Source organism: Balaenoptera physalus (genome assembly GCF_965194825.1).
Source record: "Balaenoptera physalus genome assembly, chromosome: 3".
NCBI classification, from domain to species: Eukaryota; Metazoa; Chordata; class Mammalia; order Artiodactyla; family Balaenopteridae; genus Balaenoptera; species Balaenoptera physalus.
Window position 1 is genome coordinate 19,883,828 of NC_138890.1, and position 27,972 is coordinate 19,911,799.

Genomic DNA, 27,972 nt, shown 5'->3' on the forward strand with positions numbered 1-27,972 from the left:
CTTCCCACCAGCCAACTATTTTACATTCGGTAGTGTATGTATGTCAATGCTACTCTCACTTCGCCCCAGCTTCACCCTCCCACCCCATGTCATCAAGTCCATTCTCTATGTCTACCTCTTTATTCCTGCCCTGGAACTAGGTTCATCAGTACCTTTTTTTTTTAGATTCCATATATATGCATTAGCATATGGTATTTGTTTTTCTCTTTCTGACTTACTTCACTCTGTATGGCAGACTCTAGGTCCATCCACCTCAGTACAAATAACTCAATTTCATTTCTTTTTATGGCTGAGTAATATTCCATTGTATATATGTGCCACATCTTCTTTATTCATTCATCTGTCGATGGACATTCAGGTTGCTTTCATGTCCTGGCTATTGTAAATAGTGCTGCAATGAATATTGTGGTGCATGTCTCTTTTTGAATTATGGTTTTCTCAGAGTATATGCCCAGTAGTGGGATTGCTGGGTCATATGGTAGTTCTATTTTTAGTTTTTTAAGGAACCTCTATACTGTTCTCCATAGTGGTTGTATCAATTTACATTCCCAACAACAGTGTAAGAGGGTTCCCTTTTCACCACACCCTTTCCAGCGTTTATTGTTTCTAGCTTTTTTGATAATGGCCATTCTGACCGGCATGAGGTGATACCTCATTGTAGTTTTGATTTGCATTTCTCTAATAATTAGTGATGTTGAGCATCTTTTCATGTGCCTCTTGGCCATCTGTATGTCTTCCTTGGTGAAATGTCTATTTAGGTCTTCCAACCATTTTTTAACTGGATTGTTTGTTTTTTTAAAATTGAGCTCCATGAGCTGTTTGTATATTTTGGAGATAAATCCTTTATCTGTTGTTTCATTTGCAAATATTTTCTCCCATTCTGAGGGATGTCTTTTTGTCTTGTTTATGGTTTCCTTTGCTGTGCAAAGCTTTTAAGTTTAATTAAGTCCCTTTTGTTTATTTTTGGTTTTATTTCTGTTACTCTAGGAGGTGGGTCAAAAAAGATCTTGCTGTGGTTTATTTGACATAGAGTGTTTTTCCTATGTTTTCCTCTAAAAGTTTTATAGTGTCTGGTCTTACCTTTAAGTCTTTAATCCATTAGGAGTTTATTTTTGTGTTTGGTGTTAGGTAGTGTTCTAATTTCATTCTTTTACATATAGCTGTCCAGTTTTCCCAGCACCACTTATTGAAGAGGCTGTCTTTTCTCCATTGTATATTCTTGCCTCCTTTGTTGTAAATTAGGTGCCCATATGTGTGTGGGTTGATCTCTGGGCATTCTATCTTGTACCATTGATCTATATTTCTGTTTTTGTGCCAGTACCATACCATCTTGATTACTGTAGCTTTGTGGTATAGTTTGAAGTCTGGGAGCATGATTCCTCCAACTCCATTTTTCTTTCTCAAGATTGCTTTGGCTATTCAGGGTCTTTTGTGTTTCCATACGAATTGTAAGTTTTTTGTTCTAATTCTATGAAGAATGCCATTGGTAGTTTGATAGGGATTGCATTGAATCTGTAGATTGCTTTGGGTAGTATAGTCATTTTCACAATGTTGATTCTTCCAATCCAAGAACATGGTATATTTCTCCATCTGTTTATGTCATCTTTGATTTCTTTCATCAGTGTTTTATAGTTTTCTGAGTACAAGTCTTTCACCTCCTTAGGCAGGTTGATTCCTAGGCATTTTATTCTTTTTGTTGCAATGGTAAATGGGAGTGTTTTCTTAATTTCACTTTCAGATTTTTCATTGTTGGTGTATAGGAATGCCAGAGATTTCTGTGCATTAATTTTGTATCCTGCAACCTTACCAAATTCATTGATTAGTTCTAGTAGTTTTCTGGTGGCATCTTTAGGATTCGCTATGTATAGTATCATGTCATCTGCAAACAGTGACAGTTTTACTTCTTTTCTGATTTGGATTCCTTTTATTTCTTTTTCTTCTCTGATTGCTGTGGCTAAAACTTCCAAAACTATGTTGAATAATAGCAGTGAGAGTGGGCAACCTTTTCTTTTTCCTGATCTTAGAGGAAATGCTGTCAGTTTTTCACCATTGAGAATGATGTTTGCTGTGGGTTTGTCATATATGGCCTTTATTATGTTGAGGTAGGTTCCCTGTATGTCCACTTTCTGGAGAGTTTTTATCATAAATGGGTGTTGAATTTTGTCGAAAACTTTTTCTGCATTTGTTGAGATTATCATATGATTTTTCTTCTTCAATTTGTTAATATGGTTTATCACATTGATTTGTGTATATTGAAGAATCCTTGCATCCCTTGGATAAAGCCCACTTGATCATGATACTTTTAATGTGCTGTTGGATTCTGTTTGCTAGCATTTTGTTCAGGATTTTTGCATCTATGTTCATCAGTGATATTGGTCTGTAGTTTTCTTTTTTTGTGATATTTTTTTCTGGTTTTGGTGTCAGGTGATGGTGGCTTTGTAGCATGAATTTGGGAGTGTTTCTCCCTCTGCAATTTTTTGGAGGAATTTGAGAAGGAGCAGTGTTAGCTCTTCTCTAAATGTTTGATAGAATTCGCCTGTGAAGCCATCTGGTCCTGGACTTTTGTTTGTTGGAAGATTTTTAACTAAGGTTTCAATTTCATTACTTGTGATAGGTGTGTTTATATTTTCTAATTCTTCCAGTTCAGTCTTGGAAAATTGTACCTTTCCAAGAATTTGTCCATTTCTTCGTGGTTGTCCATTTTATTGGTATATAGTTGTTTATAGTAGTCTCTTATAATCCTTTGTATTTCTGCAGTGTCAGTTGTGATTTCTCCTTTTTCATTTCTAATTTTCTTGATTTGCATCCTCTCCCTTTTTTTCTTGATGAGTCTGGCTAACGGTTTATCAATTTTGTTTATCTTCTCAAAGAACCAGCTTTTAGTTTTATTGATCTTTGCTCCTGTTTTCTTCATTTCTGTTTCATTTATTTCTGCTCTGATCTTTGATTTCTTTCCTTCTACTGACTTTGTTTCTTTGTTCTTCTTCCTCTGGTTGTTTTAAGTGTAGGGTTAGGTTGTTTATTTGAGATTTTTCTTTTTTCTTGAGATGAGATTGATTTGCTATAAACTTCCCTCTTAGAACTGCTTTTGCTGCATCCCATAGGTTTTGGGTTATCGTGTTTTTGTTGTCATTTGTTTCTAGGTATTTTTTAATTTCTTCTTTGATTTCCTCAGTGATCTCTTGGTTATTTAGTAGCACACTGTTTAGCCTCCACATATTTGTATTTTTTACAGTTTTTTTTCCTGTAATTGATTTCCAATCTCATAACGCTGTGGTCAGAAAAGATGCTTGATACGATTTCAGTTTTCTTAAATTTTCCGAGGCTTGATTTGTGACCCAAGATGTTATCTATCCTGGAGAATGTTCCATGTGCACTTGAGAAGAAAGTGTATTCTGCCACTTTTGGGTGGAATGTTCTATAAAGATCAATTAGATCTATCTGGTCTATTGTGTCATTTAAATCTTGTGTTTCCTTATTTATTTTCTGTTTGGATGATCTGTCCTTTGGTGTAAGTGGGGCGTTAAAGTCCCCTACTATTACTATTACTACTATTACTATTGTATTACTGTTGATTTCTCCTTTCATGGTTGTTAGCATTTGCCTTATGTATTGAGGTGCTCCTATGTTGGGTGCTTAAACATTTATAATTGTTATATCTTCTTCTTGGATTGATCCTTTGATCATTATATAGCGTCCTTCCTTGTCTGTTGTAACATTCTTTATTTTAAAGTCTATTTTATCTGATACGAGTATCGCTACTCCAGCTGTCTTTTGATTTCCATTTGCATGGAATATCTTTTTCCATCCCTTCACTCTCAGTCTGTAGGTGTCCCTAGGTCTGCAGTGGGTCTCTTGTAGACAGCGTATATATGGGTCTTGTTTTTGTATCCATTCAGCCAGTCTGTGTCTTTTGGTTGGGGCACTTAATCCATTTACATTCAAAGTTATTATCAACATGTATGTTCCTATTACCACTTTCTTAATTGTTCTGGGTTTGCTTTTGTGGATCTTTTTCTTGTCTTGTGTCTCCTGCTTAGAGAAGTTTCTTTAGCATTTGTTTTAAAGGTGGTTTGGTGGTGCTGAATTCTCTTAGCTTTTGTTTGTCTGAAAAGCTTTTGACTTCTCCATCGAATGTGAATGAGATCCTTGCTGGGTAGAGTAATCTTGGTTATAGGTTTTTCTCTTTCATCACTTACCCTGACACTTATCCATCACATATCCTGACACTGCCTTCTGGCCTACAGAGTTTCCACTGAAAAATCAGCTGATAACCTTATGGGGATTCCTTTGTATGTTATTTTTTGTTTTTCCCTTGCTGCTTTTAATATTTTTTCTTTGAATTTAATTTTTGTTAGTTTGATTAACATGTGTCTTGGTGTGTTTTTCTAGGGTTTATCCTGTATGGGACTCTCTGTGCTTCCTGGACTTGGGTGACTATTTCCTTTCCCATGTTAGGGAAGTTTTCCACTATAATCTCTTCAAATATTTTCTCAGACCCTTTCTTTTTCTCTTCTTCTTCTGGGACCCCTATAATTCAAATGTTGGTGCGTTTAGTGTTGTCCCAGAGGTCTCTGGGATTGTCTTCAATTCTTTTCATTCTTTTTTCTTTATTCTGCTCCTTGGCAGTTATTTCCACCATTTTGTCTTCCAGCTCACTTATTCATTCTTCTGCCTCCGTTATTCTGTTATTGATTCCTTCTAGTGTCTTTTCCATTTCAGTTATTGTGTTGTTCATCTCTGTTTGTTTTTTCTTTAGTTCTTCTAGATCTTTGTTAAACATTTCTTGTATATTCTCAACCTGTGCTTCCACTCTATTTCCGAGATTCTGGATCATCTTTACTATCATTACTCTGAATTCTTTTTCAGGTAGATTGCCTATTTCCTCTTCACTTATTTGGTCTTGTAGGTTTTTACCTTGCTCCTTCATCTGTGACATATTTTTTTGCTGTCTCAATTTTTTTTTAATGAGTGGGATTTTGTTCCTGTTTTACTGGTTGTTTGGCCTGAGGCTTCCAACACTGGAGTTTGTAGGCTATTGGGTAGAGCTGGGTCTTGGTGCTGAGATGAGGAACTCTGTGAAACCTCACTCTGATGAATATTCCCTGGGGTCTGAGGTTCTCTGTTAGTCCAGTGGTTCAGAGTCAGAGCTCCCATGTGGGGTGGCAAAAAAAAAAAAAAAAGAGAGAACAATAACAAAGTAAAAAATAAAATTAAACTAGGAAACTAACAGATATGTTAGAAAGAATGTAAAAGTAAAAATATAGATGAATCAACAACCAGAAGGTACATCAGTACCACAATAGTAAAAAAGAGGAGGAGGGAAAAGAAAAAAAAAAACTGGAGGGGGAGGCCTTGGCTGTGGAGAGCAGCACCTAAACAAGGGTGAGGTTTGGGCAGTGGGTGGGGCCAGTGCTCAGGACCCACAGGGCTAGAAAAGGCCCTGGGGGCTGTGAGGGGTGGGGCTGAGGCTCAAGGAACAGAAGGGGCTCAGGCATGCCCCCCACCCTCGTCTCAGAGGGCAGCGCAGAAGGTTTCCTGGGCTCGGGTGGGTGGGGCAAACTGCCCTCCTCTCCTCTCTTGCTCCTCCGGTCTGGGGTCTGGGAAGGCCTCTCCCACTTGCCTCTTCTGATCTCCCTGGCCTCCCTCCTATGCCCCCAGGACCCATGGAGCCTGGATGGGGCTTTGGAGGGAGGGAAAGTGGCTTGGGAGTTCAGCAGGCTCCCCGGCCCAAGTGGGCCAGGCAGTGACCCTCTGCTCCTCTCCCACTCTTCCTGGAGAGTCCCTCCCACCTGCCTCTCCTGATCTCCCTGGCCTCAGGGGCTCCAATCTTGTCTGGCCTCCACTTCTCCTCCCCCCTCGGTCCCCTTACGTCCTACTGGTTCACTCTGGGGTTCCTCCCGTCTCCTTGGCCATCAGAGTCCCCCACCAGCAGCCTGCAGGCGCCCTAGCTGTGGGGAGATGCTATCTCCGCGTCTTGCCACACTGCCATATTGACTCCTCCTCCTGTAGTTCTTTTTAACTTCACAGTATGAGGGTACCGTTCCCTGTCAGTCCAACCTGAATGGGCTCCAGGGGCCCATGGACCATTCTTATCTGGAAACCTGTTCAAATAAACACCAGGATGTGACTCAAGGTGGTTGCTGTGGCTCTCAGCCCACTCCTTCCTCTCTTCCTCCTCTATCCCCTGAACTCTGGTCTTTTTTTGCTCCCCTGCCTTTCTGGACTTTTTCCACATTTCCCTCCACACCAATCATTTTCACTCTTTCCAGCATAAAAGTCTCTCAGTATGTTTCCTGCTCCTTCTGCTCCTGGCCTTTCTGTCCTGTCTCCTGGTCAGCCCATCTGAAGCCATGGTCACAAGTGGGCAAGTGCAGGGGCTTCTGCAGGAGGTGCTAGAAAGGCAGTGAATCTGCTCACATTTAATATTGTGTCCCTGCAACCATTAAGAGCTTTTGTCACTATAACATCAACATATATGTACCTCTGATGTCTGCCTCCTTATTTGTTTTAACTTTTTGTCAAAATAGAACTTACTACAGGCATGAGCACATATCCTAAGTTTAGAGCTTGAAGAATTTCCACAACCAAAACACACCTGTGTCCAGGTCTAGAAACAGCACATGAACTGCCGTCTAGAGACCCCCAGCTACCTGAGGGTAACCACTGTCCCTGTTTCTCACATAATAGACTTGCTTTGCCTGTTTTTGAACTTTATGTGGATGGAATCACACACTGTAGATTCTTTTGTGTCTTTAGTTGAGCGTTATGGGATTTATCTATGTTGCTGCATGTAGTGATGGATTGTTCGTTTATTTATTCATTTTATTATTGTTGGGCATTTGGGTTGTTTCCAGTTTGGGGCTAATATGGGCAGTGCTGTCATGAGCAATCGTGTATGTGTTTTGGGGAACATATGTATGCATTTCTGTTGTGTTTATACTTTACAGTGGCATCGCTGGGCATAAGGTATACAGATGTTAAATTTTGGTAACTAGTACCATGTCGTTTTCCAAAGAAGGTGATAGTTCCACCAAGCGGGTATGAGAATTCCAGAATTCCAGGTGCTCCATGTCCTCACCAACACTTGGCATTTTCTGTCTGTTTTGTTTTAGCCATCCTGGTGGCTGTGCATGTCTGTGTCTGGACTGCCTTTTCTGCTCCATTATCCTATTTGTCTATCCATGTGTGATTACCACATTATTTTAATTACCAAAGCTTCAGTGGTGTTTTGTGCAGAATTGCCTTTGCTATTCTTGGGCCTTTGCATTTTCATACAACTTTTACAACCTGTTTGCAAATTTGTATTAAAATAACAACAACAACAAAACAACAACAAACCCCAACCCTGCTGAGACTTTGAATGAGATTCACTGAATATTGATAATAATTTAGGAAGAAATGACATCTTGACAATACCAAGGCCTTCAATTTACGAACATGTTGTATCGCTCTATCGGGGTAATTTTATTTGACAGTATTTTATAGTTTTGAGCGTAGAGGTCTTATACATGTTACATTTATTCCTAGGAATTTAATGTTTTTTTGGATGCTATTTTAAATGATAATATTTTTAAACTTTGCTTTCTGTTTGTTGCTGATGATTTTTCATGTTCCCCTTGTTTTCATTGTTTTTGCCACTTCACTTTTTTTTAATATTTATTTGTTTGTTTATTTATTTATTTATTTTGGCTGCACCAGGTCTTAGTTGCAGCATGTGGGATCTTCGCTGCGGCATGTTTACTTGCGGCATGTTTACTTGCGGCATGTTTAGTTGTGGCATGTGGGCTTCTTAGTTGCGGCATGTGGACTCTTAGTTGCAGCATGCAGGCTTCTTAGTTGTGGCATGATGTACAATCTAGTTCCCCGACAAGGGATTGAACCCGGGCCCCCTGCATTGGGAACTCGGAGTCTTACCGACTGGACCACCAGGTAAGTCCCCCTACTTCGCTTTTAAATTCTAATAGTTTAATAGTCTTTTAGATTTTTTGTGTATTTTCAATCATGTCATCTATAAGTAGAATTTTATTTGTTTCCTATTCTTATTCCTTTTATTTCTTTTACTTTACTCATTGCTTTGGCTAGGACCTTCAGTGTGCTGAAGAGAATTATTACCAATTCTATTGCAGGCATCCTGGTTTCATAAGTGAAGTCAGAAGAAACATTAAGTATGACCATTGCTTTAGGTTTTTGTAGATATCAATCAAATTAAATAAGTTCTCTTCTTAGTTTGCTGAGAGGTTTTTTTTTAAGAAAAGTTATGATTGGGTGTTAAGACTTGTCAAGTGATGTTTGTACATTTAGGAGATGATCATATGATATTTCTCCCTTTTTTTCTGTCAAAACACTGAATTATGATGATTGATTTTAAAATGTTAACTACCCCAGAATAAACCCCACTTGGAGGGGCTCTATTATTTTAATATGTTGCTGGATTCAACATTTTGTTTAGGGATTTTGTATCTGTCTTCATAGAGAGATGCTCTGTAATTTTGCTTTCTTCTGTTGTCAGGTTTTGGTTATTAAGGTTATGCTGGTCTTGTAAAATGAGTTAGAAAATGTTACCCTGGTTTCTGTTACCTAGAAGAATTAGTGTAAGATTTAGTGTTGCTTCTCTCTTAAATGTTTAGAAGAAATCACTAGTGAAAACATCCAGACCTAGGATTTTCTTTAGGTTTTAAACAACTTAATTAAATTGTTTTAATAGCTATAGGACTCTGCTTCATTTTTTTTTGAAGTTTATTTTATTTATTTTTTTATACAGCAGGTTCTTATTAGTTACCCATTTTCTACATTAGTGTATATATGTCAATCCCAATCTCCCAATTCATCCCACCCACCCCCCAACTTTCCCCCCTTGGTGTCCATACGTTTGTTCTCTACATCTGTGTCTCAGTTTCTGCCCTGCAAACCAGTTCATCTGTACCATTTTTCTAGGTTCCACATACATGCGTTAATATACGATATTTGTTTTTCTCTTTCTGACTTACTTCACTTGTATGACAGTCTCTAGATCCATCCATGTTTCTACAAATAACCCAATTTCGTTCCTTTTTATGGCTGAGTAATATTGCATTGTATATATGTACCACAACTTCTTTATCCATTCGTCTATTGATGGGCATTTAGATTGCTTCCATGTCCTGGCTGTTGTAAATACTGCTGAAATGAACACTGGGGTGCATGTGTCTTTTTGAATTACGGTTTTCTCTGGGTATATGCCCAGTAGTGGGATTGCTGGGTCATATGGTAATTCTCTTCTTAGATTTTTAAGGAACCTCCATAGTGTTCTCCATAGTTGCTGTATCAATTTACATTCCCACCAACATTGCAAGAGGGTTCCCTTTTCTCCACACCCTCTCCAGCATTTGTTGTTTGTAGATTTTCTGATGATGCCCATTCTAACTGGTGCGAGGTGATACCTCATTGTAGTTTTGATTTGCATTTCTCTAATAGTGATGTTGAGCAGCTTCTCATGTGCTTCTTGGCCGTCTGTATGTCTTCTTTGGAGTAATGTCTATTTAGGTCTTCTGCCCATTTTTGGATTGGGTTGTTTGTTTTTTTAATATTGAGCTGCATGAGCTGTTTATATATTTTGGAGATTAATCCTTTGTCTGTTGATTCATTTGCAAATATTTTCTCCCATTCTGAGGGTTGTCTTTTCGTCTTGTTTGTAGTTTCCTTTGCTTTGCAAAAGCTTTTAAGTTTCATTAGGTCCCATTTCTTTATTTTTGTTTTTATTTCCATTACTCTAGGAGGTGGATCAAAAACGATCTTGCTGTGATTTATGTCAAAGAATGTTCTTCCTATGTTTTCCTCTATGAGTTTTACAGTGTCCAGTCTTACATTTAGGTCTCTAATCCATTTTGAGTTTATTTTTGTGTATGGTGGTAAGTAGTGTTCTAATTTCATTCTTTTACATGTAGCTGTCCAGTTTTCCCAGCACCACTTATTGAAGAGACTGTCTTTTCTCCATTGTATATCCTTGCCTCCTTTGATATAGATTAGTTGACCATAGGTGTGTGGCTTTATCTGTGGACTTTCTATCCTGTTCCATTGATCTATATTTCTGTCTTTGTGCCAATACCATATTGTCTTGATTACTGTAGTTTTGTAGTATAGTGTGAAGTCAGGGAGGCTGATTCCTCCAGCTCTGTTTTTTTCCCTCAAGACTGCTTTGGCTATTTGGGGTCTTTTGTGTCTCCATACAAATGTTAAGAATTTTTGTTCTAGTTCTGTAAAAAATGCCATTGGTAATTTGGTAAGGATTGCATCGAATCTGTAGATTGCTTTGAGTAGTAGAGTCATTTTCACAATATTGATTCTTCCAATCCAAGAACATGGTATATCTCTCCATCTGTTGGTATCGTCTTTAATTTCTTTCATCAGTGTCTTATAGTTTTCTGCATACAGGTCTTTTGTCTCCCTAGGTAGGTTTATTCCTAGGCATTTTATTCTTTTTGTTGCAGTGGTAAATGGGAGTGTTTCCTTAATTTCTCTTTCAGATTTTTCATCATTAGTGTATAGGAATGCAAGAGATTTCTGTGCATTAACTTTGTATCCTGCAACTTAACCAAATTCATTGATTAGCTCTAGTAGTTTCCTGGTGGCATCGTTAGGATTCTCTGTAGTATCATGTCATCTGCAAACAGTGACAGTTTTACTTCTTCTTTTCCAATTTGGATTCCTTTTATTTCTTTTTCTTCTCTGATTGCCGTGGCTAGGACTTCCAAAACTATGTTGAATAATGGTGAGAGTGGACATCCTTGTCTTGTTCCTGATCTTAGAGGAAATGGTTTCAGTTTTTCACCATTGAGAATGATCTTTGCTGTGGGTTTGTCGTATATGACCTTTATTATGTTGAAGTAGGTTCCCTCTATGCCCACTTTCTGGAGAGTTTTTATCATAAATCGGTGTTGAATTTTGTTGAACGCTTTTTCTGCATCTATAGAGGTGATCATGTGGTTTTTCTTCTTCAGTTTGTTAATATGGTGTATCACATTGATTGACTTGCGTATAGTGAAGAATCATTGCATCCCTTGGATAAATCCCACTTGATTATGGTGTATGATCCTTTTAATGTGCTGTTGGATTCTGTTTGCTAGTGTTTTGCTGAGGATTTTTGCATCTATATTCATGAGTGATATTGGTCTGTAATTTTCTTTTTTTGTAGTATCTTTGTCTGGTTTTAGTATCAGGGTGATGGTGGCCTCATAGAATGAGTTTGGGAGTGTTCCTTCCTCTGCAGTTTTTTGGAAGAGTTTGAGAAGGATGGGTGTTAGCTCTTCTCTAAATGTTTAATAGAGTTCACCTGTGAAGCCATCTGGTCCTGGACTTTTGTTTGTTGGAAGATTTTTAATCATAGTTTCAATTTCATTACTTGTGATTGGTTTGTTCATATTTTCTATTTCTTCCCGGTTCAATCTTGGAAGGTTATACCTTTCTAAGAATTTGTCCATTTCTTCCAGGTCGTCCATTTTATTTGCATTGAGTTGCTTGTAGTAGTCTCTTAAGATGCTTTGTATTTCTGCGGTGTCTGTTGTAACTTCTCCTTTTTCATTCCTAATTTTATTGATTTGAGTCCTCTCCCTCTTTTTCTTGATGAGTCTGGCTAATGGTTTATCAATTTTGTTTATCTTCTCAAAGAACCAGCTTTTAGTTTTATTGATCTTTGCTATTGTTTTCTTTGTTTCTATTTCATTTATTTCTGCTCTGATCTTTATGATTTCTTTCCTTCTACTAACTTTGGGTTTTGTTTGTTCTTCTTTCTCTAGTTCCTTTAGGTGTAAGGTTAGATTGTTTATTTGAGATGTTATTTCTTAAGGTAGGATTGTATTGCTATAAACTTCCCTCTTAGAACTGTTTTTGCTGCATCCCATAGCTTTTGGATCGTCGTGTTTTCATTGTCATTTGTCTCTAGGTATTTTTTGATTTCCTCTTTGATTTCTTCAGTGATCTCTTGGCTATTTAGTAATGTATTGTTTAGCCTTCATGTGTTTGTGTTTTTTACGTTTTATTACCGTAATTGATTTCTAATCTCATAGCGTTACGGTCAGAAAAGGTGCCTGATATGATTTCAGTTTTCTTAAATTTACTGAGGCTTGATTTGTGACACATGATGTGATCTATCTTGGAGAATGTTCCATGCGCACTTGAGAAGAAAGTGTAATCTGCTGTTTTTGGATGGAATGTCCTATAAATATCAATTAAATCTACCTGGTCTGTTGTGTCATTTAAACCTTGTGTTTCCTTTTTAATTTTCTGTCTGGATGGTCTGTCCATTGGTGTAAGTGAGGTTTTAAAGTCCCCCACTATTATCGTGTTAGTGTCGATTTCCTCTTTTATAGCTGTTAGCAGTTGCCTTATGTATTGAGGTGCCCCTATGTTGGGTGCATGTATATTTATAATTGTTATATCTTCTTCTTGGATTGATCTCTTGATCATTATGTAGTGTCCTTCCTTGTCTCTTGTAACATTCTTTGTTTTAAAGTCTATTTTATCTGATATGAGTATTGTTCCTCCAGCTTTCTTTTGATTTCCATTTGCATGGAATATCTTTTTCCATCCCCTCACTTTCAGTCTTTATGTGTCCCTAGGTCCGAAGTGGGTCTCTCGTAGGTAGCATATATATGGGTCTTGTTTTTGTATCCATTCAGCGAGCCTGTGTCTTTTGGTTGGAGCATTTAATCCATTCACGTTTAAGGTAATTATCGATATGTATGTTCCTATTACGATTTTCTTAATTGTTTTGGGTTTGTTTTTGTAGGTCCTTTTCCTCTCTTGTGTTTCCCACTTAGAGAAGTTCCTTTAGCATTTGTTGTAGAGTTGGTTTGGTGGTGCTGAATTCTCTTAGCTTTTGCTTGTCTGTAAAGCTTTTGATTCCTCCGTCGAATCTGAATGAGATCCTTGCCGGATCGAGTAATCTTGGTTGTAGGTTCTTCCCTTTCAGCACTTTAAGTATATCATGCCACTCCCTTCTGGCTTGTAGAGTTTCTGCTGAGAAGTCAGCTGTTAACCTTATGGGAGTTGCCTTGTATGTTATTTGTCATTTTTCCCTTGCTGCTTTCAATAATTTTTCTTTGTCTTTAATTTTTGCCAATTTGATTACCGTGTGTCTCAGCATGTTTCTCCTTGGGTTTATCCTGCATGGGACTCTCTGAACTTCCTGGACTTGGGTGGCTATTTCCTTTCTCATGTTAGGGAAGTTTTTGACTATAATCTCTTCAAATATTTTCTCGGGTCCTTTCTCTCTCTCTTCTCCTTCTGGGACCCCTATATTGCAAATGTTGTTGCATTTAATGTTGTTCCAGAGGTCTCTTAGGCTGTCTTCACTTCGTTTCATTCTTTTTTCTTTATTCTGTTCCACAGCAGTGAATTCCACCATTCTGTGTTCCAGGTCACTTATCCGTTATTCTGCCTCAGTTATTCTGCTATTGATTCTTTCTAGTACATTTTTCATTTCAGTTATTGTATTCTTCATCTCTGTTTGTTTGTTCTTTAATTCTAGGTGTTTGTTCTTTAATTCTTCTAGGGCTTTGTTAAACATTTCTTGCATCTTCTCAATCTTTGCTTCCATTCTTTTTCTGAGCTCCTGGATCATCTTCACTATCATTATTCTGAATTCTTTTTCTGGAAGGTTTCCTATCTCCACTTCATTTAGTTGTTTTTCTGGGGTTTTATCTCATTCCTTCATCTGGTACATAGCCCTCTGCCTTTTCATCTTGTCTATCTTTCTGTGAATGTGGTTTTTGTTCCACAAGCTGCAGGATTGTAGTTCTTCTTGCTTCTGCTGTCTGCCCTGTGGTGGATGAGGCTATCTAAGAGGCTTGTGCAAGTTTCTTGATGGGAGGGACTGGTGGTTGGTAGAGCTGGCTGTTGCTCTGGTGGACAGAGCTCAGAAAAACTTAATCTGCTTGACTGCTGATGGGTGGGGCTGTGTTCCCTCCCTGTTGGTTGTTTGGCCTGAGGCAACCCAACACTGGAGCCTACCTGGGCTCTTTGGTGTGTCTAATGACGGACTCTGGGAGGGCTCATGCCAAGGAGCACTTCCCAGAACCTCTGCTGCCAGTGTCCTTGTCTTCACGGTGAGACACAGCCACCCCCCACCTCTGCAGGAGACCCACCAACACTAGCAGCTAGGTCTGGTTCAGTCTCCTCTGGGGTCACTGCTCCTTCCCCTGGGTCCTGATGCACACACTACTTTGTGTGTGCCCTCCAAGAGTGGAGTCTCTGTTTCCCCCAGTCCTGTCGAAGTCCTGCAATAAAATCCCGCTAGCCTTCAAGTCTGATTCTCTCGCAATTCCTCCTCCCGTTGCCGGACCTCCAGGTTTGGAAACCTGATGTGGGGCTCAGAACCTTCACTCCAGTGGGTGGACTTCTGTGGTATAAGTGTTCTCTAGTTTCTGAGTCATCCATCCAGCAGTTATGGGATTTGATTTCATTGTTATTGCGCCCCTCCTACCATCTCATTGTGGCTTCTCATTTGTCTTTGGATGTGGGGTATCTTTTTTGGTGAGTTCCAGTGTCTTCCTGTCGATGATTGTTCAGCAGTTAGTTTTGATTCCAGTGCTCTTGCAAGAGGGAGTGAGAGCATGTCCTACCTGCTGTATGTTTTAAATTCAGACTCTGCTTCATTTTTAATAACAACTTAATGAAGATATAATTTATGTACCATATGATTCATATATTTAAAGTGTACAATTCAGTGATTTTGAGTATATGCACAGAATTGGGCAGACATCACCACAGTCATTTTTAGAATCATTTTTAGAGTATCACTCCACTCAGAAACCCTGTACCCCTTAGCCATCATGTTCCAATCCCTCTATCACTCCCAACCCCTGGCAACCACTCATCTACTTTTTATCTCTCTCTATTTGCCTATTCTGGGCATTTCATAGAAACGGAATCATAAATATGTGGGCTTTTATGTCTGGCTTCTTTCTCTTAGCATAATGTTTTCCACATTCATCCAGTGGCATGTGTCAGTACTTCATTCATTTTTATGGCTGAGTAATATTCCATTGTATGGATATACCGCATTTTGTTTATCCATTCATCCATCGATGGACATTTGGATTTCCACTGTTTGGCTATTGTAAATAAAGCTGCTATGAACATTTGTGTACAAGTTTTTACGGGAACATATGTTTTCACTTCTCTTGGTTATGTACTTAGGAGTGGAAATGCTGACTCACATGCTTCATTATGTTTTATTGCTAAACCATAATATGGAGATGCCAAAGTGTATTTAACAACTACATTATTGATGGTCATTTAGATGTTTTCATTTTTGCTGTTAATCAGTGCTCCAGGCAGTGCTGCTCAAAATGTGGTTTGCAGATGGGTGCCGGCCCTTGAAATGTTTGTTACAGATCTGTAACAAGATTTAGATAGAAACTGAGAAAGTTTTGAAACTTTTCTAGCCTTTTAACCAGTAGTTTTATGTCTGTCGAATCTAAAAATTAAAAAAAACGGCCAATAATTTTATGGCTTTGTTTTTTAAGTTTTTATTTTCTACATCATTTTATTGTATTTCACAAAAGTATTGGTCCCTGACGAACTGGAAGTTAGAACAAAAAACACAACTGACCCTCCACTACAGGTTGGTGGTACACCTGCTTGTCCGTGTGTGTTTCTGTGGGAATGGCGGCCTGAAGCCACACTCAGAAGAACAAGATCAAGCTGTCTGGGACTAGTTTGTGAGGAGGAAGGGGGAGCTCCTCACCTCAGTTCCTCTGCAAGAATGAGGATGATAATTTGTAATACAGATGAACGGATGAACAAAATATAGTATTTACATGTGTTGGAATACTATTCAGCATTAAAAAGGAAGGAAATTCTGACATATGCTGCAACATGGATGAACCTGGAGGGCATTACGCTAATGAAATAAGCCAACCACAACAGGACAAATACTATGATTCCACCTATATGAGGTCCCTACTGTAGGCAAACTTATAAGAGGCAGAAAGTAGAATGGTGGGTGCCAGGGGTTGTGGGGAGGGGAAAATGGGAACTTGTTTAATGGATAAAGAATTTCAGTTTGGGATGATTAAAGTGTTCTGGAGATGGATGGTGGTGATGGTTGCACAACAGTGTGAATGTATGTAATACCACTGAACTGTACACTTAAAATTGGTAAGTTTTACATTACATATGTTTTAATACCACAACAAAAAATGTTTCATTTATATGGGCTCTGAGCCTTAGTTCTCCAATCACCATGGTAGTCACAATCTCATTTATCCTTACAACTACCCTGTAAGATGGGCATTTCCCCATTTTACAGACAGGGAAAGTTAGTCTCAGAGGGGGTAAGTGATTTGCTCCAGTGATACAGGGGTTAAGTGAGAGAGCGCCAGTGGGGCTTCTAGCTGGGTACCTCATTGTCTTGGTCTGCTCAGGCTGCAATGACAAAGGTACCATAGACTGGGTGCCTTACAAAACAGAAATCTATTTCTCACAGTTCTGGAGTCTGAAAGTCTCAGAGTACCAGTATGGTCAGGTTTTGGTGAAGACCCTCATCCTGGCTTGCAGAAAGCTGCCTTGCTTTGTGCTCACATGGTAGAGAGAGAGAGTTCAGTCTCTTATTATTATAAGGACACAAATCCCATCATGAGGGCCCCACCCTTTGACCTCATCTAAACCTAATCACCTCCCAGAGGCTCCACCTCCATATACCATCACATTGAGGGTTAGAGCTTCAACGTATGAATTTGGGGAAGACACAAACATTCAGTCCATAACACCTACTCACTTGCACATGGCCTTGGCAAGTCCCTGCAATGCCTTGAGACTCAGTTTCCCCATCTGTAAAAGGGGACAGTAATAGCCAGCCCACTCTTATGGGGTCACCATATGACTCAAGTTAAGTGACAGGTGCAGACACCTATGTAAGCTGCAACTCTGGGAGCTTAGACTTGTCTGAGATCAGCTTGAGTTTGTGTTTCCAGAGCTTTCCTCTCAGGGCACCTTGGAGTCCCTTTTAGCTGAATGCATGTGGCACTAGGTGGAGGGATGCTCCGGCTGCTCCTTAAAAGGGCCCTTTCCATTCCGATGTTTCTTAGATTAAGGCAGCCACAAAGTGAGCTGTCTCCCAGGGGCATTGGAAGTTCCTCTTAATGACTGATTATTTTTAAAGGGATAATACTGAATCACGGCCAGGTAAACAGATTCAGCCAAAAATGTGCCTGCTGTAAAGGCCCAGGTCGGAGCCCTCAGGTTTTCGATTCTGCATGGGGTGACCTCAGGCCTTGACTGGAGCAGGACCCGCAATGGGGGTCTCTGAGCGAGCCTACCCATCATGTCAGCAGCCAGCCTGCATGCATGGTCACAGGTGTGTGGGGTGTGGCCACACTCTTTTATTGGGGATCTCCCCATTCTGGTTGTTAGTCGGGACTGTGTAATCTGTCTAGTCACATCTCTGAGGGCTTTGGCAGCCCATGGTCAGTCTGGTGTTGTAGCTCAGTGACTGCAGGGCTGAGAGAAGCACTAGACACCTTTCTTTTATCCTCCACTGGCCAGAGGGAGTGTGCAGAATGCCAGCGCAGGCCTGGGTCAGCTTAGAAGGCTGAGGGTGAGCGAGGGCCAGCTTGCTGTGAATAGATGAGCAATTCTGGCAGCAAGTGGGGCAGTAGGGAGCTCTCTCAACTTGGCCCCTGGAGTTACAGCTCAGTTACAGGGTTTTTGGCAACAGCAGCAAAATAAGTTGGAAACAACACAGTAGGAACTTTGAATCCAGTGCAGTTAGAAAGCCAGTGTTATCAGTTAGGCATGCATTTGGCTGCAGATAACAGAAACCCTCACTTCAATGCATGAGGATTTATTTTCCTTGCACATGATAATTCCGGAGGTAGGCAGTCCAGGGCTGGTGCAGCTGCTCAGGGATGTTTCCGGAACCCAGGGTCTTTTTATCTTTCCATCCCTACATCCTCAGTGGCAGGCCTTCATCTTCACAGAGAGGTCAGGGAGAAGGGAGTCGGAATGAGCGCTGGGTCAGCCCCAGGCAGATAGTGCAAAGAGCACTCTACTTGATATCCAGAGATCTGGGCCCATGTCTGACTCAGGGTCACTTCCATCTTCTGGACTTTTTCCCACCTGTCAGATGGGCAAGTTGAACTATATTATCTCTAAAGTCTCTTCCATCTTGTTCCAGTTATCTATCTGTGGCTTTTTTATAAACTACCTCAAAACCTTATAGCTTAAAATGTCTATTTTGCTCACGAATCTGCAATTTCGGTAGGGCTCAGCGAGAACAGCTGGTCTCTGCTCCACTCATTGCTGGCTGGGAGGCTGGGATTGTCTGAAGGCTCACTTCATGTCTGTCAGGGGTACTAGGTGTTGTCTGGGACCTCAGCTGGAGCTTGGCCAGGACGTCTGCTCCTGGACTTCCAAGTGGCTACTTGGCTTCATCACAACGTGGTCACTGGGTTCTAAGGGTGAATGTCCCAAGAGAGAGCCAGGAGAGGCTGAGTGGCTTTTTCTCACTGGCCTAGGAAGTCATGCACAATCACTTCAGCCACATTCTCTTCATTAGAGGTAAGTCACTAAGGACAACCCCTAATCAAGAGAAGTAGGCAGAAGTCAGATCTGCCTTTTGAAGGAGGAGTATCAAAGAATTTGTGGACCTGTTTAAAACCATCATGCACCTGTAGGTTTCAAATTCAGTGTTCCGTCTTTTTTGTGCTTTACTCTCACTATTCTAGAAGACAAGAGAGGCCGCCTCTCAGTGGAAGGATGGCAGATAAACTGTCAAGGAAAAGGTTTTGCTAGTCTTGGGCTGCTTTGGAAAGCCCCGGCCCAACCCCACTGGGATCAGGACTGGGACCTCCCTCAGTCTTAAAAGTAAATGACACCTGGTTCATTTTGAGAGTTACTCCATGGCAACATGAGACTTGAGGATACTTGTCCAGCAGCATTTGAAAGTGTATAGTATGATGACAGTTCATCAACACACTTTCACTGACCATTCCTTAAGTACCCAGCACTGTGCTAGGCATGAGTTATAAATCAGGCCTGAGAGCTGGCCCCGTCCCTTGGGAATTTGTAGTTTTGTTGGGGAGAAAGACAACTGGGGACACCCCCACCTAGCTAAGTCAGCTGTGTCCGATTTCAGTCTGTGTCACCAGTGTCCACCCTGGGCTTGGCACAGAGGTGGCATTGATTACAGTGTTCGTCGGTGACAGAAACCTGACTCAGAATGACTTGGCTAAACAAAAAAATTTTTTTTGTATGTTGGGGTTTGTATAACTGAAGAGACCAGGGGTAGATCTCTGACTTCAGGCATACGTGGGTCCCAGGACTACAGTGATGACATAAAAAACCTTTCCCCTACACCTGTGTGTTAGTTACTTGGTCCACTGGGTGGCCCTTTGTGGGCCAAGCTCCCTAATATTCACTCTGTGTGTAGCCCCTTCCAACACTGAGTCTGAGCTTGGATGTGCAGTTTGCTTTGGCCAGTTGGACATTAGCAGGTGTGATACAAGTAGAGGCTTGATAAGCTGCTTGCACACTGGGGCTGGTCTTCTTTGAACCCAGCCACCCAGCTGTGAAGAAGCTCAAGGCTAGACTATTGAAGGATAAAAGGCCACATGAAGAGAGACCTTGAGGATGAGGCCATCATAGACATTCTAGCCATCTCAGACAAGCTCTCAACTAAATGCAGCCACATGAGTGACCTCAGCCATCACTGTAGTAACAAAACTGCTCAGCTCAGCCCAGTTAATCCAGAGAATCATGAGAAATAATAAATGGCTGTTTTAGGATACTAGGTTTTGGGTCATGTTGTTATGTGGCCACAGATAAAACTACTACACCTTTTCTAAGGGTTGGCAAAGCAGCTGCCAACAACTCCAGGCTCAGAAGTCCCAGTGGACCTAGAGTACGTCTTTTCCATGGGATTGACTCTCATTTAACTAATGCAAGTAGCTTGCTCATCTTGGAACCAGTCACTGTGGCCAGGAGGTGAAGACCAGGCCAGAGATTCGTGCCCATCCTTGTAGCTAGTGGAGGGTTGGGTCAGTCCCACCCAATCCATGAACTGGGATAGGATAGGGAAGGGAGAAAAATGAGGCTATTGTTACCAGAAAGTGGGAGAGCAGAGACTTAATAGAATCAACAGATAACCTCCACGGGGAGTGCATTAAATTGGTGAGGAGGGTGAATGAATAATCATGAGTGTGGCTTAGTTGAGGAAGAATTTTTAAAAGGGCTAATATTTAAGTCAGGACTTATCACGAGTAAGAGACAAAGGTTTCTAAGTGGCAGGCAAGCTGAGGGGTAGAACAGGAGATAGAAGAAGGCCCAGAGGTGGGAATTAAAGCTCTGGGTAAATGGGAGCTGGATGAGGGTGCTGGACAGATCAGGCATTGCACTCTGAGATGGCCAGATGTCTTAGCTGAAAGCTGTTGTGTTTGCCGAGACTCCAAACGTGTTGTAGGCTTTTCCTCCTGAATTAAAAATTCACTTGTAGCTTAAGAAAAGTGTCCAGGTGTTTCTGATTTATTTACACTTAAGTCATCTGTGTGTGTGTGAGAGGGAGAGAGAGAGAGAATGTGGGGAGCTATTTAATGTCCAAGAAATCCTGCAAACGTTTCAGTACGGCGCTTGCCATTTCAGACTGTTTACCTGAGGAGTGAGAGGCTGCGTTTGGCTGGGGCCAAGCCTCCTTCAGCTGTCCCAGGCTTGCAGCAGAGAGGTGTGGCAGGCGCCCTCTTGAGGCCTCAGTGTCCAGGCTGCTCAGGGGGCCGAGCAGGGGCTCTGAGGGGCAGCTTGCAGCCTGCAGGCAGCCGGCCCCAGGGGAGATCTCGGAGGCTGCCCCAAAGTGGGTTGCAGCCTACTGAGGACACACAGTTATCTCAGCTCTTCAGAGACCGCGTATCCCCACCCCCCCCACCTCAGCCCAGTCGGTCACCAAAGAATGAGGACAGTTTGTACCCAGTGATGTGCCCAGTTCAAGCTTGTGCCATACCAACCACCGGGTCCAGCGCCTCCTGGAAAGAGAAGTGAGTAGGAGCTGTGCTTGTAGAAGGTGGAGGTGTGCCCCGGGGGCCTGTTGGAGCTGGCAGACACCCAGGAACAGGAGAGGAGGGGTCGGCCGCTTATCTCAGGACAGACAGGTGGGCACGTGGAGAGGGCCACGGCTGCTCCTCGTATGGGGAGTCAGGAGGCTGGGAGGGATTGGAGCAGAAGGACAGGTCTCAGGGTGAGTGACACTCGGCTCAGACCAGCGCTGGGGCATCCTCCTGGCCACTGTTGCTCATCTCGCCCCCATCATTGTTCTCCCCACCCTGCCCCCTCGACCCTGCTGTCCACCCCCCTCTGGCTGCACCTCTGGTGACCAGCACCCCCACCTTTTCCGATTTGGCTTTGACCCTCCCTGCCTGGCCCTAAGTGGCCCGGGCAGTCTCTGCGTCCTGGGGAACTGGGACAAACAAGGCCAACTTTCTTGATGACAGCAATTTGAGGATGAGTGAGGATAGGAGCAGTTTTACACGTTGTTTAAATATAATAAACAGGAGTCCAAGGAGCTGCAGGACTGAATCTTTCTTTAACCCTCGCAGCAGCCGTTTATCCATGGGCATCTGGGCAGCAGAGGCACATGGCTGCGGGAGCACCGGACAGCAGCTCTGAGTCTGAACCCACATTTTGGGGTTCAAGCCCTTTGTGGTCAGCCTGACCCCCTGTATCACTGGCCCCCAAACTCAGCAATGGAAGCACCCCATTGCAGACTCACCGGCTGGCCCCTCACTGCCCCCCAAAGCTCCACACTTGCATCAGGACTCCTTTTATTGCAATTGATGGGAGCATAGCTCAAACTGGCTTAAGCATCAAAGGAACTTTTTTGGGCTCTGGGAAATTCTGGTTTCAGGAGCAGTCGACATCCTCCTGGTGGGTTTGCCTGTCTCTCGGCTCTGTGTTCCTTTGTTGGCTTCATTCTCAGGTGGCCTCTTCTCCTGTGAGGATGGTTACAGCCCCTGCCAGGTCCAGGTCCGCATCACATCAGCTGTACTGCCCCGACCCTGCAAAGGACTTCTACTGGTCTAGCCACAGCCGTGTGTCCCCCAAACCTGTCACTGTAGCTGAGAAAATGTGGAGCTTTGCTTGGTCAGGTCTGGGTCATATGCCCACCCTCTAGTCAGGGGATAGGATCAACCCCATCCACACCCACGTGGGCTGAGCATGGCAAAGGGGTGGCTCTCCAGAGGAACTTGGGATGCTAGTAAAAGAATGGGAGGGACACTGGGAAGGCAAAACCCGTAGATGCTGACTCCAATGCCCACACCCACCTGGGTACCTTTCCTTCTCATACCCCAGCCCTGAATCTGCCCTCCAGCCTCTCTCCTCTAGGTTCTCCCAAGCTCACCTCCTCCAGGCAGCCATGTCTGATTATACCAACCCTTTGTGCTTTCTTCTTCCCAGAACCCCTCAGACACCCACCTTTGTCCAGCCTGCCTATGCAGTGTTTGTTTATTACCTCAGGCAGTTACCGTGTTCAGCTTTTTATGTGGATTTTTGGATTTTTGCCCCACGTGCATTGTGAGGTCTTTGAGGGCAGGACCTAAGACATCTACGTCCTTAAGGCAGCTGGTATGGTAAAATGCTTTGGACTTTTCTCGAGTGCTTCTGCCCCTAGACTGTGCCATGCTCACAGACACATTTAGCCTGATCTTTATTTTTCTATGTTGATGAAGCTTTTCCTGTGAGCCTTGGACACCACTATCTTTTCCCATTTTGCACCAGTTTTATTAGGCAAAGCTTTAGGGTCCTAGGGTTTGCACCACTGTTGTAGCCTGTCTTTCCTTGCCCTGTGAGCTTAGTCAAGTTACTTAACCACTTGTTGCCTTACTTTCTTCATCTTTACAATGGGGAGAACATTCACCTTACAGTTACACAGATCGAGTGGGCAGCGTGCATGAAGATGGTGCCTAGCAGAGCGCTGGACTCATAAACAGCAGCTAAGTGAGCGCATGAGTGAAAAGATGAATGAAGTGGTCAGTTAGTTGTTGAGCCTCACAGCTTGTAGGACTCTAGACAGGGAACTCTCTGAGAAAAGAAAACCCTATTTCATGGTGTGGAGGAAGCCTCAGCACAGACAGCAGGGCCAGAGCCAGCCCATGGCTGCCTGCCCTAGGCTAGGATGGTCTAGAAGCTGGGCGGGTCTGCAGAAGGATCAGCAGGCGTGGTCAGGTGGCCCCACCTTATGGGGAGGAGAAGGCTGGTAAGGTCCGGGAGCCGGTCAGGTCAAGGCCAAGCATCATGAGGATGCTTGCCTGTGCTGGGCAGCATTGCATCTGTCCCTGGTTCTCCTGGGCAAACCCCCTTTTCTAGTCCCAGGCTATGGCTTGGGGTAGGCTGACCCCACCATCTAGTAATTAGCACATGACCCAGTCGTCCCCAGAAGTGGCAGATTTCAGACTTTTCCTGCAAACTTTGGCATAGAGAGGGTCTTTTTCCACTGGGGTTGCGCAGGTGGTGGAATGTGGGCCTGGAGCCACTGGGGGCCACAGTATGGATAGCACCCCCACATCCCTGCCATAAATAAAGCCAACACGGAGAAACTAGAGCCGAGAGGTGGGGAAGGAGAGTCCTGAGGAACACCTGGATCCAGCCGGACCTGAACCTTTGTGGATTTTTCAGTTAAGAGAGGCAATGCGTTCTTTGTTTTTAAAGTTAATTTGACCCTCTTCTGACCTTTAAAGATAAAAGTCCTGACTGACACACTGCCCTACTGAAAGCAGTTGTTCCCCAGAGATCCCAGCCATATGACACACAATTGGTTTCCATATTGATGCTCACTCCCATGGGTATTTGCATTTTTGAGGTCAGAGGTCATGCAAATGAACGGTTATAGACAGGAGGGCAGGAGAGTTTCTCAGGAAATCGATAACACAGTGAGTGAAAGCTGTGTTCACAGCCCATGTACCGGAACTTGTCTCGTTCTCAGTAACAGCGCAGTGTTCACCACATTGAGAAAAGTTTCCTTCCCATTGTTCATCATTCAAGGTCTCATTTAGTTTTTTCTGGGTATGCTGGTTCGTATTTCACACGTGCTGTTGGTTCAATAGTGGAAATAATTACATGCACTGATAAAGCAAGGCAGTAAATGAAAGAAAATGATATAAAAGCACCCACCCTAGTGCTTCCATGGACACAGAAGATGAGAATTTCCATCCGTGGTTAAACAGGAACAGAGCTTTGGAGCTGCTCTTCCTGGGCCAGTTCCAGTGATGCATCTTCAACTCTGGGTCACATGGATTGCTGAGAATCCACATCATGCAGTTTTCTCAAATTCATGTCTGGACCTAGATAGGAGGCTTTCCTAGAGATGTATAATATAGGGCAGGGGTTCACGGCTCACTACTGAAACTGTGCCAGAATTGTACTGTGAAATGTACTAGTGTCCAAGGGTTCAAGATGGACCTTCTTATTCTCAGGCCGGGGTAGGAGGTTGTGGAGACTGCAACATAAGAGGAAGGATGCTGTTTGGCAGAAGTAATCAGCAGTCCCTGTAAGCTGACTCTGGTCCCGGGACAGTGCCCACGTCTGGGTGCTTGGTGCCTGCCTGGGTTATGCCTTGTGGTGTTGGCTATGTCATCAGAGCCCCCATCCTGCCCTCCAATACTGCCCTCTTGTCCTCAAATATTATTAGCTCATCACCTCCCCTTGGGTACATTCTTTCTCAAAAGACTCCTGGATACAGCTCATGGGCTAAAGATGGCTAAGAGTGCCCCAGTGTTCCTTGCTGGATGACTGAGGTTAGGGTTTGTGCAGCCTTCAAACCATCTCCCAGACACCTGGAGAAGGTGGCGAGGCCTCTCCCAGTCCCGGGGTAGACTACTGAGACCAAACTGTTGTCCCAGTTAAAATATGTTCTGACTGGAATTCATGTGGGCTAGATGTATACATCTTAATTTGAGACGGGGAAAAAAACCTATTCCATGTTTGATTGTCTTCCAAAGGCAGTAACTTGCCTGGTTAGTTTTTCTCTTTCTCCACTCTCCTGACCCCAAATTACAGAAAGAAAACATCCAAGTCATGTTTCCAAATTTCATTTCATAAACTGAAAACACATTTCAGGTCTCAAAGGGCAAAAGACACCTTCATCTAGTTAACTCTGAGAGTTTTTAATGTTTATGCAACACAAAGTCATGTAACTCTTTCCTTTTTTTAAGCAAACTAGGAGAATTGTTACTTTGCCAAGACTTCCTATTCTTTTTTTTAAAAATTCTTTTATTGTAGTAAAATGCATTTTTCACTTTAACCATTTTTAAGTCTACAATTCAGCAGCATTAATTATATTTATAATGGTGTGCAACCATCACCACTCTCTATTCCCAAAACAGCACCCCAAACAGAATCTTTGTAACCATTTAGCAATAACTCTCCATTTCTCCCCACCCCAGCCCCTGGTATAACCTCTAATCTACTTTCTGTCTCTATGAATTTGCCTACTCTCTGTATATCATATAAATGGCCTTTTGTGTCTGGCTTCTTTCACTTAGCACAGTGTTTCCAAGGTTCAGCCATGTTTGAGAATGAATCAGAACTTCATTCCTTTTTATGACTGAATAATATTCCATTGTATGTGTATACCACATTTTGTATATGCATTCATCAATTGATGGACATTTGAGCCTCCTCATTCTTAAGTTTTCGTCTTGAACAGTTATGGGGAGTAATTTTAATATTAAAATTTTATTACTATAAAGTCTTCATTCATAATACCACTTGGACTCTTGTATAGAATAAAATGGAAGTAGCATTTATTGATTGTTTTCTATAAACCAGGCTCTGTGCAGGGCCATGCACATAGTGTCATCTCATTTAATCCTCACAAACATGATATGAAGTAGATGTTATCATCCCATTTTGAAGATGAAAACACTGAAGCCCAGAGCGGATAAGGGACTTGCTCAAGCTCACATAGCTAGTGTGTGGCTGAGCTGAGCTTTGAATGCTGGTTCCCCTTACTCCCAAATCCACATGTTCCCATCCTGTCTGTTCTCTCTCATTAATCATGGAGACAAACTGTTCATGGCACTTTGTCACACTTAGAGATGTGGCAAAGATGCCTTCTTCCCAAATGCATCAACAGAACCTCAAGCCCTGGTCCAGAATGACCCAGATTTTGTCCTTTGGCCTTAGTGTATCTCTTATCAACTCTTCAGTGATGAGGGAAAGTATATAGGAGTCACGTGAGTACCTGCTCTTAGGGAGGTGTTGGGAGGGTTTGGAAGAGGCCTTTGAATAACTGATAGATCTATTTGCACTGCAATTGGGGAACCAATGACCAGCTACCTCGCTGAGCTCTCTGCTCTGGTAGCAAAGTCGGGGACTATCCAGTCTTGTTGGTCACCCATTCATTCTCTCCCTTTCCCTCTCTCCCTCCCTTCTGACTACCTATCCATCCAACCATGAAACCATCCATGAATCCATGCATTTATCCATCTACCCATCCATCCATCTACCCATCCATCCATCCATCCATCCATCCATCCACCCATCCACTCATCTATCCATTCATCTGTTAACTCATCCATCCACCTGTCCACTTATCCCTCCATCCATCTAGGTTATACTTGTCGCAGGCCTGCAACAACATGGATGCTAGCTCCTGTTGTAGGTTCTTGGATATAGTAGAGGACAACACCAGACACCAATGAGGTAAACATACTTCAATAGAGGATGGATCCAACCAGTATAATGTGTTAAAAGTCAGGAAACTTTATTTTAAAATCCTGATTCCTGACTACTCTTGGAAAAACTAGAAGACCAGGCAGCACCAGGACCCAGTTTGCCACATGGCAGTGCCGGCCAGAGCTGTGTAGCCCTGTGCAGATCATTGACCTCTAGTTCACGACAGCCCTGGCCACTCCCTGTTGTCTTGTACCTGGACAACGCTGCATGCCTGGCCCCGAGAGGCCTTTGGGTCTGTGCCCCTCGCTAGAGAAGTGTTTGCAGTAGCCACTGCCTGGCTTCACAGTCTACCCCAGCCCAAGACCTGGGCTTTGTTCCAACACATTCTGCCCCTGAACTTGCAGTTACCTCATCTGCAAAATAAGGGTTGATATGGGCAGGTGAAGACGATAAAGGAGCTAAAAAAGATCTGTAGACTGTAACATGCTGTTCAAAAGAAGGGGCTGCTGTCACTGAGAGCCTGAGCCGCTGGGAGATAGAGAGAGAGAAAGGGCCCTTGTTGATAGGTTGGGTGTTGACTTAACAGACTCTCAATCCAAGCCTGAGGCTCAGGGCACTTTTGAAGGGAAGTGACACCTAAATTAAGAAGGGTAAGTAGGAATTGGGAAAGGGAACCACAAAAGTCTTCTCTAACCTGCAGCATTCAAGAATATAAGAGCTCAGTCAAAATGGTTAGAAAGTGGAGTTTGTACATATGGGGGTTGGGGGAAGTGGGGGTAGGAAGGCAGGTAGGGCAGTGATGCTTGAAAGGAATGAGACTGGAAAGAGAGTTAATCGGCATTTAGATCATTTAGTCCTTGTGCCACGGTTGGGGGTTTGAACTTATCCTAAAAGCCAGGGAGACCCATGGGGAGTTTTCAGCTGGGGATGCATTGAGCACTTTGGTATTCTAGTTGGGTGAGGACGGATTTGAGGGGCCAGATCTCGGGCAGCAGCTGGTGGGTGAGCTGAGAGTCTGCTCAGGAGTCTGGGGTAAGAGGAGTAGGTGGTAGCTGATTCTTCTGGTGTTTAGGAGTAGAATTGCTTGGGGCTTGGGCTTCATTAGCTGTGAAAGGGGAGGGAGGGAGGGGCGTGGGAGGGCCCTTGGGTTGCTGGTCTGGGTAGCCGTGAGGAGCAGGAGGGAGGAACAGGTTGGGTGGAAGAGAGGATTGTCCAGGTGGAACATCATGGTGGGGGCGCCCAGGATCTGTTTCTGAAACTCGGGATTGACGGTAAAAAATCAGGGAGGAGGTGAGATCTCTCAAGAGGGCTCTACGGAGAGAGAGAAGAGGA

General features: G+C 42.8%; 1 protein-coding gene and 1 long non-coding RNA gene across 2 annotated transcripts in view; one reads left to right on the forward strand and one right to left on the reverse strand.

Annotated features, from left to right (window-relative positions):
• Positions 1-27,730, reverse strand: LOC309656766. The gene is made up of 3 exons (XR_014261501.1): positions 23,927-27,730; positions 7,760-20,993; positions 1-7,729 (listed from the first exon to the last, which is right to left on the reverse strand). It is a non-coding gene; the product is annotated as an uncharacterized lncRNA (long non-coding RNA).
• COL23A1 (collagen type XXIII alpha 1 chain) overlaps positions 1-27,972 on the forward strand; it is a 368,401-nt gene that overhangs the window by 41,737 nt on the left and 298,692 nt on the right. The window lies entirely within an intron of this gene.